A 16675-nucleotide genomic window follows, 5' to 3' on the forward strand; every position below is an offset into this window, starting at 1 on the left:
CCATGCATAAACAAATCGCTTTTCCGGGTCATTTTGATCGTAATGGTCACGTGTTACCCTATACCTTGCGGCATACCTTATGTCATTTCTTTCTCCCTTGTCTTGAAATGATTCGCTTTAAATATTTGATATCGGCGTCTGTTGCGGCGGAAACCAGAGCCTGACTCCACCCCACTCATTATTTCCTCATTCGCCTCTTTGCGGGCAGATTGGAAATGCAGGGTAATTTAAATGTCATAAAATGTGTACTTTGATGACGGGAATTATACATTTTACGTCTTGGTTTCGGCTTCTAAGTGAATTAGTCGAAACGTGTAATTTTGGGTGACGTCTGTAAAATTGTTTGCATTGACGGAGCTAAAAGCATTATTAGGTAGGTGATTGGCTACTTTTAGGATTGAAAGTAATAGCAGGTTAAATTATTAATTTGTTTTTCCTTTTGCCTTGTAATGACGTAATAAGTTGCTTTCTGGGTCATGCGCTAGAAGACGCGTGCCAGATGTTTCAGTTAACGGAAGCGTAGACTAAAACTACGTATGAGCTTGGAACGTCTATGAAATATTTCCAACGACGAACATGGCTAATTTGCGCCGTTTTAGGGCTGAAAGTAACAAGGTTACTTCTTTTTGCTTTTTGTGACGTATTAATTCAGTGGACCGTGCACAGCAGACGCATGTCAGCTATTTAAGCCAGTACACACTGACTGCATAATAATAACCACCTGATTGACAGGTCGAAATTATGGATAATGAAACAAAACAAGATTGTTCAAAATAATTAACTTTTAGGGTTTTAATGCCAGTTGTGCAATCGCTTAGTGGGCGGCCGCGAGCATTTCTGGCTTGCTAACCTGTTTATCGTAGCTCGCATATCACTATTTCTTTTTTTTTTTTTTTCAATTTTATTACTGGATATATTGGAATAATAACTTTAGCTCGTCCATGTGAACATGTTTGCAGTTGTCTATTAATCATTTCAAAATTTATTAAGCAATTTCGACGTTTTGAAATATTATATTACCAGATGGAGCATTTTTTAACTAAGCCATTTCAAATACAATATGGAGTTTCAGCCAGATGTGGAATTAGAGTTATCTGGAATTCAGCGAAATTCAACGCTCAGGCCAACTGAAAGCAATGGGTCGGAATTTATTCTTGTAAGAAAGGTACACTGCGGGGGGGGGGGAAGAAAAGAAAGAGAGAAAGAACCATTTTGTATCTCCCGTTTAACTGGGCCGATTGACAAAATTCAACTTGGGTTTTTCATATCTCGAAAGCACAATTTAATATATTTATAAGATTAGTATATAGCATTGTTCTAATATAGGTATTCTGATACAAAATCCGACTTTTTCTGAAACGACATGGCAATTTTTTTTTCCAAATTTAAACTCTACGACTCAAATTACGCCAAACTGCCAAGTTTTGTAAAAATCGCACGAGTAGTTTTTAAAAAAATTAGCTCTCAAAACTTTAGTTCCTCGATGTTAATTGAATTTGATATATATTTATTAATATCTCATTGTTTTATTAAACTTACAGGATTCCTTCTTCCAGAATTCGAAATTTAGGCTTAATCGATATATAATTCGCGTATTTTTTATGATTTATTTTTAAAATTTGTATTTTTAAATATTTTTCATAAATTTTTCTAAAAATTTTTGTATTATAACCTATAAAATTTTTAACATCATCTTAAAGTAGATGTATTTCTAGTCACACCTGCAAAAATTTAGAGTTTTTTTTATTCAAGATTTTCTAAGATATACATGAATTTACGTATTGGAGGGTTTTGAAATTTTGCATCTTTTTTACTTCCTTGTACGAAGTAAAAAGGAAGTATTGTAATCGCGAAATGTTTCAGACAGCATATTTCAACGAAAATATCCATTTTGACCGCTATCGAATGCAATTTAACGATGTTTTTGCGTGATATCTGTACGTAAGGACAGAATAAAATACTCTTTTCCTTCAAAAAAATTATAAAACTGCTTTAAATTTAATTCTGAAGAGAATTTTTCGTGGGGTCTGTACGTACGTGCGTGCGTACGTACGTATCTCGCATAACTCAAAAACGAGTAGCTTCAGAAAGTTGAAATTTTCTATATAGGACTGCTATAACATGTAGATGCGCACCTCGTATTTGGGTTGCAATCGGCAGCACCAAACGTATATAAATATATTTATATATATATCCACTCTGTTACCCGGCTCAGTGATCTCAGTTTCTTTACACTTATACGTTTGTAAATTGTACATTTTTTGCTTTAAAAATGATTGAATTATATTGTTTTTATCTTCCGGTTAAAGATTTTATGCCTTTTGTAAATCTGTGTGCAATATTTTTAGAATTATCAGCAATTTTAAAGTTGTTTAATTGCCGCTAAGCCTGATTTTAATGGCGGCCATTGATGTTTACATTTGAAACAGGAGACTAGTGGATTTGTTGCCAATCTAGAGAAACTTAGCTTCGCAACAACAAAGGTAACGCATTCATTTATTATTGCCAATTAAATCATGCTTAATTTTTTCTGGAATTTTTTCGAGGAAATAAGCGTTTGAGATTTACTTCGTAATTTTTAATACAGATATTTTGAGTTTTTATGTATTTTTGCCTTCTCGCGAAGTGAGAACTGAATTAATTAAATGAGAAATACTCAATCGTCTGTGAAAAAGTGTTTCTTTTTTGTTTTATTTGCTTAATTTCTTTTATAAATAGTTCTAGCTTTATTATAGTATTTGAATAGAACATGTGGCAACGATTAGATAATTCTTTAAATGATATACATTTTGTGCATTCTGAGTTATAATATGAATGAAATATAATACTGTTAAGTAAACCTAGCGCCAGAGTGTCACTATGGTAAACAAAGTGAATTTTAAAGAATGCATTTATTCTGTTGTGGTTTAATCGCTGTCGGCGAAGTAGGTTTAATTCAATCTAAAAAAGTTTAAATAAAATGCAAGAAAAAATGCGTATAATTTAATATTCCGTACAAGGAATTCATGTGGTGTACACATCAGATTTTTTTTTGAGCGATAATAACGCCAAATGTAGCTTCTGGATTTTGTTAAAATTATTTGGAAGTATGAAAGATGACTTTTTTCCCTCTCGTCTACAATGAAAAAAAAAGAAAACGACAGGAGTTGTAAAGATCGCAGAATTCTAAGAACCGGATTTAAAACTCTAATCTGGATCGGCAGGAAATCTCACAAATATTTCGTTTCTCTTTTAAATAAAAAAATAAAAAAAAAAAAAAAAAAAAAATTAAAAAAAAAAATTCTGAAAGGTTTCAGATTTTAAATTACGTCCAAAGGGGCATTTTTTTTTACATTTTGTCTGTTACCTTTATTTATTAAATATCACGTTCTTTGCACTTAAGCCATACAATTCAGTTCAATAGCAATATCGCAAAATAGTTTTAAATTGAGCATATCCTTTAGAATTTCGGATACAGAGTCTCGTGCGCTGGAGATAAAAATGTTTTTTCTGTACAACGTTGCCATTGCTCGCTTTGAAATCCTTGAGTTTGTTAATCAAAAATTCGTTAAAGTTTTACAAAATGTGAAATCGACAATAAAACAAATTGCAAAATCAATTTAGGGCTTCCACATGCCCTATCGAAGATTACGTTACTTAAATTTTGATGGTTCTAGATACCGTTGTTTTATCCCAATGCGAGAAACATACATACATTCATGCAGATTGTTCACTATTTAATTTCTTTAAATATAATACAGGGCGATAATATTTGGTGGCAACAACTTGAAAATTGAAACAACGTTTATCTTGAATCGACGCAAAATACCAAAACGAAATTAATAGTCCTGGGCAAATTGCCCCTAGGGACTAATTATTTTGTTAACTGGGTCGATTTCTGTTTAATTCAAACAATTATATATTTTTCCAGTCGAGACCCACAGTAGGTAAATAGCTAAGAAAAATTTCAAATGCAGATTTTTCATTATTTAATTTCTTCAAATAGAATGCAGGACTCTAACATTTGGTGGCAACAGTTTGAAAAGTGAAACGGACATTTAATAGTGAACCAACGCAAAATCGCAAAACGAAAACAATATTTTTTCAGGCGCAAAGCCCCTTTGGACTAAAAATAGATTGCTATAAACTAAGAAGTTCGCCAAATAAATGTTTCTTGGCAAAAATTTTAAAAAATTACGCCAAGATAAGGTTTTGAATTTTCCGTAATTTTGTGCCAAATTTTACAAAATTTAATATTTAGGCATAATTTGAGTCGTAGAATCGAAATATATAAAAAAAATTTCATGTCATTTCAGAAAAAGCCCGATTTTGTGTCAAAATACCTATATTAGAATAACACTATATATAAATCTAATACATATCCTAAGTCACACGTTCGAGACATGAAAAACGCAATTTGAATTTCGTCAATTGGCCCTGTAGAACGGGAGATATAGATATAACTGTCAACCCCCTTTCCTCCCCCGCAATGTACATATTTCCGAGGTAATAAGCTTTCAGTGTTCTACATTTGGCATCTGTTGCATATGTTAAGCAACCTTTTCTAAATTTTCTACCATAAAATTTATCAAAGAAACGGAATAATTTATGACACATTGCCAAATATCTTTAAGAATCCAGCCTTACATTTAAGATTAGCTGCAGCTATAGCGTTAAATCTGAAGTCAAATTTTATTTATCATCCAAACAGCGATAAGAGCAGAAAAATTAAAGTCATTGGGTACTTACGGAAAGTCCCGTCGACCATTTTTGCTTGTTAAAGGAAAGACGCCAAACTACACGATTTTTCGCCAAAAATGGAAAAGTCTTCAAACACGTTGGGTTTGGTGTAACCTTGGATTACACGTGTTAGTTATTGTTCTTGAGTAAAGACTCCTTTTTTCCCTCTGTCACGCATTTTTTGGGGAAAAAAATTATTTAAATTTGGGACCTGCCTACAACAGAAAAGCATGCTGTTGAATATTTCCAAAGTTATTCCATAATATAAAGCAATTGCTTTTACAGTATATCTCTTTATATACACTCATGTCCATAAATTAAGGATAATTCGAAGTCACGCGGAAATCGAACTCTAAAATAAATATATCACCTGTAAAATAACTACACACATCTTCAAGATTCATATGCAAATTTCAGGAAGTAACCAGATGACACCGATGGTACGTCACAATGACGAGAGTGTAAGAAAGAGATATATAAGGAATACAGGCAAAGAAGTAAAATTGTTCGCAGGCGCTTTATAAGCATTTCAGTGCAATAACCGAATAGTTATAACACAAGATGATTTTTGACGTGATAGAACTATCGGCCGTCTGGAATGTGGGCGTAACCAACTGGAAGTATCAGACGAACTTAGAATTGCCCAGAGTGTCATCTCCAGGCTTTGGCAACGATTCCAAGATGATGGTAATGTGAGTAGACGTTACAGCACTGATCGCCCCAGAGTTACAACGCCGAATGAGGACCGGTATTTGGCAGTTACTGCCAAAAGAAACAGGTGGAGCACAGCCTGAGACCTGTCTCGTCAGCTCTCTTCAGCCACTGGTACGAAAATTTCAAGGCAGACCGTGTGCAGACGCTTAGGGCAGATTGGTGTATATGCTCGTAGACCTGTCAGATGCGTTGCACTTACTGCAACTCACTGTCGCCTGCGGTTAGCCTGGAGTAGAGAGCATGCATTGTGGACACCGCAACAGTGGGCTTGTGTGATGTTTTCCGACGAGTCCAGGTTTAGCTTGCAGTCTGATTCTCGCCGGACCTTCATATGGAGAGCTCCAGGTACCCATCACCACCAAGAAAACATCATTGAACGACACCGTTACGGTGGTGCAGGAGTGCTCGTTTGGAGTGGAATAATTCTGGGTTCCAGAACTGACCTGCACTTTCAAATTGGAACCATGACAAGCCAAATCTATCGGGACGTCATTCTGGAACAATATGTACGTTTGTTTCGGAGCGCCATGAGCGCACAATTTGTGTTTATGGATGACAACGCCCGTCCTCATCGTGCAAACATTGTAAGGGAAGGCCTTCAGTCGGAGGATATCACCCGTATGGACTGGCCAGCATTCTCACCGGACTTGAATCCAGTAGATCACGTGTGGGACATGCTTGGCCGACGAGTTGCAGCCCTTCAACCTCCTCCTACATGTCTACCGGAACTTCGAGAGCATTGATTTTTGAGTTGTGTAATATCCCCCAAGATCAGATCGATAATTTGATACTCAGCATGCCTAGGCGTTGTACGGACTGCATTGCATCGTTTGGGAGACATACAATGTATTAACAATCATACCAACCATGTAATACTGGTTTTTTATAAATAGGTGTTTTTGTAATTTGCTCCAGGGAGAAAAAATCACTAATTTTTTTAATAATATCAAACATATAGCATCCTTTTGTTTAATAAATAAGCTTTACAAATAAGTCAAATTTGTTTTGCTTCTAACTCTTCCTTTGCCTGATTTTGCATTATCCTTAATTTATGGACATGAGTGTATTTTACAGTATATGGAAATTTTTAATGAAAAGTTAAATATAAATAAATGATACTATAATAAATTATCGTTGTTATAAGAACGATGTTTTCGTAGACTGAAAAACTAATTTAGCATCAACTTGTAAAATGGGCAAGCACGGGATGATCATTTTTGTGAATCAATAAATCCATTCGGAGCACGGGTTGTATCCATGTCAAAATTCTTAACACAGCCCGAGAAATAATGCTCACCGTAATTTGAGTTAAACTATCCTTTATGGCTGCCAGGCGACAAAGGCAACCATGATAGATAATTAATTTCTTTGGCCTGAAGAATCAGTGTTTGCTTTAACAACTTCAGTAGCACAGCAGACCACCATGTAACAATCAAGATCTTAAAGAAATTTATTTTTGTCTTCACTTTCTGAACTTTTAGATTCTGGATGAGTGAGTAGCTTAAGAAGTCAGACATTTTGACAGTGGGGCATATGTGACTGCGTGCTTTGTTGGAGATGGATAACATGTTGAGATTTACATGTTCGCGAAAAGAAGAATATCAGTTGCCACTAGGAATAACTAAATATGGAATCTCCTTCCCTCAACATTTTAACAGTTTCCTAGGTTTCAAAAACCACTGTCATATACAGTGGATGGACAAAAATATGGAAACACCTTGTGAAATGCATGTTTGAAAAGAGAGATTGATTTTAATGAAATATGTAGGTGGCGCTGGCGTTTTTCACTACTGACGCCACCTATACAACTTCGTAAATGTGCTAAACAGTTCAGTTGTTGTCGGAGTACTGTTATGTGTGGTTGTCATTGAATTATGTCAGAGTTAACAGACTTCGAACGTGGGCAAATTGTTGGAGCACGTATGGTAGGTGCTTCCGTAAGCAAGGTAGCCGAGGTGTTTAGTGTTTCAAGAGGTACTGTATCGAAGATTTATTCCGCATGTTTGAAAAGCGGAAAAACATCATCTGCTAAATCACAGCGCGGACGAAAGTGTGTCCTGAGTGATCGTGACAGACGATCATTAAGGGCAATTGTGACGAAAAATAAGAAGACCGCAGCTGCAAAAGTTACTGCTGAAATGAATGTTGTGTTACCGAACCCTGTGAGTACCAAAACGATTAGAAGGGAGCTTCATAAACAGGGAACTGCTGGCCGTGCTGCAATTGAGAAGCCACTCGTCAGTGATTCTAATGCCCGTAATAGGAAAAGGTGGTGTTTAAGTCATAAAGCCTGGACTATAGAGCAGTGGAAGCGAGTAATATGGTCTGACGAGTCTTCTTTCACATTGTTTCCCACTTCTGGCCGAGTTTACGTCTGGAGAACGCCATCTCAAGTCTATAATACAGACTGCTTGTTGCCAAGAGTGAAACATGGCGGGGGTTCTGTTATGGTTTGGGTAGCCATATCGTGGTTCTCTGCTAGCCCCATGATAACTGTGTCTGGGCACATGACTGCCAAGACTTATGTGAACATTTTGGGCGATCAAGTTCATCCCATGGTACAAACTTTGTTCCCCGATGGTGATGGTGTCTTCCAAGACGACAAAGCCCCTGTTCACACAGCTCACATTGTCCAGGACTGGTTTTCTGAGCACGAGGATGAGTTGTCCCATCTTCCCTGGCCACCATAGTCACCAGACCTGAATATTATCGAACCTTTGTGGTCTACATTGGAACGGAAAGTGCGTTCTCGTTATCCACCGCCAACATCGTTATCTGAACTTGCCACCGTTTTGCAGGAAGAATGGTATAATATTCCCTTGGCAAACATACAGGAACTGTATTTATCCATTCCGAGAAGACTGCAAGCTGTTTTGGATGCCAACGGGTTTCCTACACCATATTAAGCAAAGAAACATGTTTTTTTAAAGGTGTTTCGATATTTTTGTCCAACCCCTGTAGGTCTTTAAAATTAGCTTGTAGAGTTCCTAACTTCGGAATTCTAAGTTAATGTAGGAAGTGAAGAATCTAAGAACTGATAAACGAATAATCGCTAGAGTTCGATGACAAGAAACAGCAAGAGAGAAGGGTAACTAACCCTTTATTATTCCGATGAGATTTAACAAAACTCCGCCTGGGAGTGTACAAGCAAAGCCCGCACTTGGACTTGAACTTAAAAGACTTAGAATTAAACTAAAACTAAGATTAACTAAAGAAGTATAGCCGAAGCTATCAAGGTTCAAATCGAGTTGGCCCCTTAACTTATTTGACTACGAAGCTTAGCAAGGGCCTGAGTACGGCCGAGCGTAATAACAGCTTTGAGAGCCAGAGTGGCCAAAAAGGCAGACGCGCGTAAATCAGAAACTCTGATTCTCTCTGATTCAGTAAGTAACTTCGTGGTTTAAATACCGCTCCTCATTAAATATTCAGCAAGATTCCAAGAGTACGTTCTGGCCGGAAATAGTAAGTTGAAGTTAAGAATTTGACAGGAAAGGAACTTTAACTTAAAATTTAACTGTTAATAAAATTAACATAATCCTTACAAGCTAATTGCCAACTGTGTTTTTGTAAGAAATTATTTACAGTCGACTCTCGATTAATTGGAGTAATACTGAGAACGAAATCTCCAAATGACTCAAAATCGCGGTTTATCCAAGGACAGTCAGTGGAGAACGCGTTCATTTAACCGAATAAATTTGCAAGGTTTTAAATCTTTCACTATGTTAAACTGTGGCCGAATCTTTGATAAACGTAAAGCAATTTATCGCTATGTAATGGAAATGCAACAGAGACTTGGGAAGGGTGTATATATGATCCTTTTTAAAAAAACTAAAATAGATGAACAGAAGGTACATCTGGTGCTTACAAATCGTTTCGAATTTATGGCGAGAAACTCAAAAGTAGAAATTCAAAAGTAAATCTAATTTACAATACTGATAGCCAAAGGCTACGCAGAGTAATTTATCGCGAAGTTGGCTCGGACTTCACTGGCGGAACTTCAATTATCGGCAAGTATAATGCAAAGCCGAAGACTGAAACAGCAACTTACAACAGCAACCTGGTGGCGTGGCCTTTAAAAGGCAGAACACGAAAATTAATTTGCATTCGAGCCGGAAAACAGAAAGTGAGAAGTGTCGGTAAAAAATCCAGAAATAAAATTGTAGAACCACGGACTTACGCGCCCAGTGTGCAGACTACCGCACCATGAAGGCACGCTAAGAAGGCGGGAGAAATACTTTCTAAAATAAGTGGTTAAACAAATTAAATAAACTTCACAAATAATATTATTAATCAGAAAAAAAAAATCCTGTATATAACGAAAGAATGAACACCATTAAAAAAGAAAAAAACTGGGTTATAAAGGGCTTTAAACAACACAATTTATATGAGAATTGAACAATGCCATTGTGTCTTTGAGTTTATTAGTATCAGAGAGCGGTTTTTGGTAGTAATATTTCCGTCGTTTCGCAGTAAACAAATGTAACATTTTTTTAGACAGGGCCTAGTTAGTCGGGAGTTGATTGTACTGTCCTATGTATGAGTTTAAGAATAAGGCTTGTAAATATGTTTTTCTAAATCTTATTTTCAACCAAATCTGCCGAATATATCCATGAAAAAATGTATTATAGGTTAAGCCTAAAGTACGACTAACACTGAAGATTATCTTTCAGGCAAAAATGGAATGAATTCATACAGTTAGTAATATGGTTCTGTTCCCACGGGTAAAGTCCCTGTGCAGGGGTACCTGCCCAATCCGTTCTTTTGCTCGAAATTGGTTGAGTATATTTTTTTTTATCCCTTCGAAAATGATCGCTCTGGAACCTACGAGTGCACCAGCGTGCAGTGTGTGTGTATATATAGGTGTTGAAACCGGGCCTTCATTAAATGCAGAAAAGGCCCCTCTAGGCCACATCTCATGCAAGTTGCATGGATTGGGAGAAAGCAGGACGAGGGTGAAAGCGTCATGATCAAACCCGAAGTTCCCTTACCTCGGGTGGGAGATGTTGGGGAAGGGAGGTAGAACGTATAAAATATATAGAACTCGTTCCTCTTGTGGTATGCTGAAATTTTCGCTGGAATTTACATGTAAACTGGACGGTCCATCCTTCCGAAGGCGAGAACGCCCGCAAGGAGGAGGAAGAAGAAGCTGGCCTTTGCGGTTTGAAAAGAAAGAAATGGAAATTTGGTTTTTCTCGTTTTCTCTCTCTCTCATACTTTCACACGATCTTTTTTTTTTTTTTTTTTTTTTTTTTTTATCGTTGCCTCGCTCATCATTCTGTCTCTTGGTTCTGTCCTGCCGTCGCTTGGGGCTGGACTTTGAAAAAGCTGAAAGATCGGCTGCCCGGTCTGATTTGGTGGCAGCAGAATTTCTCTTTTTACTTTTCTTTCTATCTTATATATTTCCCACCTATTTTTTTTTCCCCTTTCCTCCTCCTTTTTTTTTTTTTTTTTTTTCTTCGGTAGAAGGTTGTATCCATGGTGGAATGGAAAACGGGTGCTGCTTTGCGTAAAATTGATTTTATTTTTCTCCTCATTCTATCGCTTTTATTTCTCTTTTTTTTTTTTTTTTTCTCTTTCTGAGCCCCTCTTCTACTTCAGATAGATGGATGTGTAAGTAGGGCCCGAGGAAATTGGTGAACGTTGAAGGCGACATCGGATTGTGGAATTGTGAATCCTTCCCTTCCCCCTTTTATTTTTGCGGGGACAAGATATTTTATTTTTTCCCGTTGTCCCCTCAGAAGCGATCACTTTTGTCAAACTGTTGTAATTCGATAAACTGCAACGCTTCTTTCACCTCTCGAATAGAAATTGTTTGTTTCCTCCCACATTCGTCAAGCATTTTCCGATTTGAAAATAAAAATAGATTTTTAGTGCAATACTTAATTTATTGTTATAATTTATCGGTAAGATCAACACTTCAGAATAAAGTCATTGTAATTATTTTTGTCAAATCAGCTATCATTTATGCTCTGGTACACTTTTCATTTTTTGATTTTCAATTCTGTTGCATTTTATGAAATGCACACAAATTACTAGAACTTGCTGCTGACGAATAACTGAATAAATAAAGTATACGCAACTAAAATTTTTATACGGTAGGGAGAAAGTGTATTAAAAAAAGGGAATGTTCCGATTTTAGCTTTTTACCCACTCAGCCCTGATAGTTTTATTCCCAATTCAGCCGAAATCGGAAATATTCTTTGATCGTCATTCCTAACTTAACTCTTGTTTCCCATACTCTCGTATAAACGTAAAAAAGAGCAAGTTTATGATATTTCACACTTCTTATACCAAAGAAATTACATAATTTTTATTGACCTATATTTTTTTAATGCAAACCCACCAGCGCCGAGCAGTTGTAGAACACTGGTAGATCAAACCAGGGTTCGCATGAGAGCTTTCGTAGTTTTCCCCATGTGTAACGTGTATACGAGCCAGTTTCCCTTAGAAAGCTGTCCACGAAAGCATTCCTTACCTTAGGGGAATAGCCCTCAAGTGTGCCTTTACCATAAACAAATAAACCAATATACTGCATTAGTTAAGATAAGAATGCTTTTAAAAGATGTTTTAAAAAATGATGGATCATATGAGATACATTCCGCAGAAGAAGGGGAAGAATGACCTTGCTTGTTTACATTAGCTGTACATAACTCACGTGATCTCTGAAGTCATCCTCATTGTTTGTTTACAAAAGCTATACATAAGTCACGCCATCTATAAGTATTCTATCTAATATCACGTATTCTATCTATATCGGAATGTATCTCATTGAATCTCAAAGGGGTTTAACAAAGCTCTGATTTCTGATGGCAAGTCTGTTAGGGTAAAACATGGAAATGGAAATAAGGACTAGTTATACCGGAAATACTCACATAAATAATGTAGGGCTATTAAGAAATTTTTTAACAGGGCTGTTAAGGCTATTAAGAATGTGTGGACTACTAATTAATTAAATAATTAATGTAACTATGTAGGGCTCTTAGTTAATTAATGTAATTACGTAGGGCTATTAAGAAATTTTGGAGCAGGAATTCTAATGTAGGAGGATTCCCTGTGTGTAAGCAGTGTACATTTTCGAAAAAGCAAGTTAAGATGTCATAGTAATTAACGCTGCCAGTTATCATTTGGAAGGCTTTCTGGAATTAAAGGAAAAGTGTTCTAAAACTTTGAAATTCTATAATTTTTTTGTTTTGTTTTTCCTTCTTCGCTTTTTACTTCCTTGTACGAAGTAAAGGAAATGTCTTCATCGCGAAAAATTTTGGGTATCATTTTTTAATTAAAATATCCATTTTGACCGCTCTCGAATCCATGCGTAATATCTGTACGTAAGACAGAATAAGACTTTTTTTCTCTAAAAAAAATTATAAAACTGCTTTAAAATTAATTCTGAAGAGAAATTTTCGTGGTGTCTGTACGTACGTATGTACGTATGTTTCTTACATAACTCAAAAACGAGAAGCCTCAGAACGTTGAAATTTTGTATATAGGACTGCTAATAACATGTAGAAGTTCGCCTGTATTTTGGTTGCAATCAGCCGCACCAAAAGTATATAAATATTCACTCTGTTACTCGGCTCAGTGATCTCAGTTTCTTTATTCTTATACGTTTGTAAATTGTGCATTTTTTGTTTTGCAAATGATTGAATTATGCTGTTCTTATCTACCGGTTAAGGTTTTTATGCCTTTAGGGAATCGGTATGCAATATTTTTAGAATTATCAACGATTAAAGCTAAGCCTAATAATTTTTGCTATGTCGGCCATTGCTTGTTTACATTATTTGGAACAGCAGAATAGCGGATTTGTTGCCAATCTAGAGAAACTAAGCTTCGCAACAACAAAGATAAAGCCTTCTTTTATTATTGCGAATTAAATCATGCTTAATCCATTCTGGACTTTATTCGAGGAAATAAGTGTTTAAGATTTACTATATAATTTTCAATACAGACATTTTGAGTTTTTATGTATTTTTGTCTTGTCGCGAAGTGAGAATTGAATTAATTGAATGAGAAATACGGAATCGTCTGTGAAAAACTGTTTCTTTTCTTTTCTTTTTTTTTTTTTTTTTTTTTTTGTTTGTTGTTGTTGTTGTTGTTGTTTTTTGTTTGTTTGTTGTTGTTCTTTGCTTAATTTCTTTTATACATCGTTTTATATTTATTATAGTATTTGAATAGAACATGTGGCAACGATTGGACACAATAAAGAACACTTTCTCCCAAAACGGATTGTAAAATGGACTTAAAATGGGTTCAGAAGAGACTTTTTTCGTGACGTTTGTACGTATGCCTATATGTATGCATCTCGCATAACTCAAAAACGAGTAGCCTCAGAACGTTGAAATTTTTTATATGGGATTGCTACAGTGTAGTTTTTTGCACCTCGCTTTTCGATTGGAATCGGCCGCACCAAACATCTATTTATCTATCTGTCGTTCTGAATAGGAGTTAAGGAGATAAATTTTTATATTTTTATAATTCTGTATAAATTTTCCATTTCGCATTTTTATTTTTCGAGTTTGTCCTACTAATGAATTTTTGTTTTAATTTTGATATGTTTTGATACAGTGTTAAACCTTTTTTCCATGGTTGCAGGTATTAATATTATTGAGGAATTGCCTTGCCTTTGATTCCAATTTAATTTCGACTTTAGATGCTATAAGTTTAATTTACTTCAATCCTGCAGCTACAGCCCAAGACTGGTTAAAAAAAATTTGTTTTTAATTTTTAACCTATAAGTTTCTTCTTGCATCTATCTATCTATTTATCTATATAAATATATATATATATACTAATGGATTATTTGAGTAAATTATCTCTTTTGAGCAAGTTGGTAAAAGTTTAGCTAAATTTTACAATCTCAAAATTTAGTTGAATGAATTTTAGAATTATTGGAAAGGAGATAATATACTCAATTAATCCATTATTAAATAAATTATTATTTTATTATTGTGCAGCTTTTGCGAATGTATTAGGCAATTTATTACGATTTATTAATATTTTTACTTTAATTCAATCTTTGATATACATATGTGTGTACCCATTCCGTGAGCTCAATTTTGTATTCTTACTGGTTGGTAAATTCTGAAATTTTTGCTTTAAAAGTGACTGAATTATGTTTTTCGTATGTTTTTATGCCTTTGGTAAATCTGCATGCAATAGTTGTAGAATTATCAACAATTTAAAAATTATTCAAGTCTCGCTAAGCGTAATGAAGAAGCCATTTGTTAACATTTAAAACTCTTAGCAGAATAGTGAATTACGTTCAGTTTGTGCACCAACTTCAGTGTCTTTTTGCCGAGCGGGACCGAAAGTAAATTTTCAATTTTGTGCACCGAAAAATATGTCTTTCTACCCGCTGGCCGAATTGCTTGTTTTTACGTAGACACTCTAGTTTTATTTTATTTTATTATTATTATTTTTTTTTACCATATCTAGTGTTTCATGTTTTTCTGTATTTTACAATTTTCAATGAAGATCTTCTGAGACTTTATGAATTTTTGCCTTCCGCGAAGTGAGAAAATTAATTGAATGAGAAATACTATATCTCTAATGACAGTTGAGGAAACAATTTTAAATGACATGCAGCATAAAATGTGCGTGATTTAATAGGCCGTACAGGGAAGCCATGCAATGTCCCCATCAGACATTTTGTTACTTTTCTAGAAGAAGGAAGAGAAAGAAGTGTCTTTAAAATGTACAGATATACGAAAGTTATATAAAAATTTACTATCAGTTCAACTTTTCTCAAAACTTTGTCTATGCAACAAGTGGCCATATTATCTCGAATACTATGGAGGCTGTTTTTCATGTAAGATTCATTTTGTTTATAGTTAAGTTTACTACTCGACTAAATGAAAATTAGTTATTTTCATTTACCGATTACCCATTCATTATTTTTGCATTAACTGATAAAAATTGGGAAAATAGATTAAAAGTTCAAGGATTGTATTTTATGTCATACATTTTTTACGAGATTTTATTTCAAAGTTTTCTACTTTGCGTGATAACAAAAACCAATACAAACGGTTAGCATATCCATAGATTTATCTGGCCGCAATCTTAAGAAAAGAACAATTAAAATATAATTAAAAAATCAAACAATCAATGAAATACGAAAATAGGAATAAATATAAAGAATTTAGAATCTCTCTCTTTCTTTCTTTCTTACTTTCTTTTTTTTTTTTAATGGGGTCAATAAAAATGTCTCTTTCTTTTTTCTATTCTTCAAATAAGAACAGTTTATATCAAATTGAAAGAGCAACACAGCTATGTAAATTTTAAAATTTGGCAAAAAAAGCAACTTCATGTTGCTGCAGGTTTAAAAAAAAAACTCTATTGATTTCGAGGACGATCAGATTTAGGTCCCTATTCTTCAGGAGCAAATGTTAACGTGTAAAATTATAGAAATTTTGAGTCGCTAAAGTAAGTCTATTATAAACCATTTAAATTTTTTTTCTGATATTTTTCTTTTAAAGCCAAAGGGGGGTTTAGACCCAAAGGGCTATTAGTCCCAAAACGGCATTTTGCGTCGTTTCACTTTCTGCGTTGATTCACTTTTCAAACTGTTGCCACCAAATATTATCGCCATGTATTATATTTTAAAGAAACTAAGTAATGAAGAATCTGCATGAATGTATGAATGTTTTTCACATTCTGAAAAAACAACGATTCCTAGAGCCATCAAAATTTGAATAGCGTACTCATCCAACCAAACATGGGCACTTGGAAGTCCGAATTTTGAATTTGTTTTGTTATCTATTTCAAATTTTTCAAAGCTTTAATGAATTTTTGATTAACAAATTCAACGATTTCAAAGCGAGCAATGGCAACAATGTACAGGGGAGAGGAACATTTTTATCTCCAGCGCGCGAGATTGTCTACCGGATTTTCTAAAGATTGGATTGGATTATTCAATTATGGCAAAGCACACGAGGGCTATCTGCCAGAAGGGAGGGATGCTTTCGCGGAGGACTTTGTAAGGGAAACTGGCTCGTATACACGTTACACATGAGGAAAACCACGAAAACGCACATGCAGCCAGCCTGTTCGTGGGATTCGAACCTCGGACCGAACTACCAGTGTTCAGCGTCTTTACTGCTCGGCCGCTGGTGGGCCGGATTTTCTAAAGAAATGCTCTTTTAAAATTATTTTGCGGTATTGCTGTTGAATTGAATTTTATGTTGCTTAAGTACGAAGAACGGGATATTTAATAAATAAAGGTAACACGGAAAACGTTTAAAAAAAA

At 35.1% G+C, this 16675-nt stretch overlaps 1 protein-coding gene across 6 annotated transcripts in view; it reads left to right on the plus strand.

Moving 5' to 3' along the window:
• LOC118189526 (uncharacterized) overlaps positions 1-16675 on the plus strand; it is a 1222747-nt gene that overhangs the window by 326697 nt on the left and 879375 nt on the right. The window lies entirely within an intron of this gene.

Source organism: Stegodyphus dumicola, chromosome 5 (genome assembly GCF_044657685.1).
Source record: "Stegodyphus dumicola isolate Sdum_Otavi_A_Nest chromosome 5, ASM4465768v1".
Taxonomy (NCBI): Eukaryota; Metazoa; Arthropoda; class Arachnida; order Araneae; family Eresidae; genus Stegodyphus; species Stegodyphus dumicola.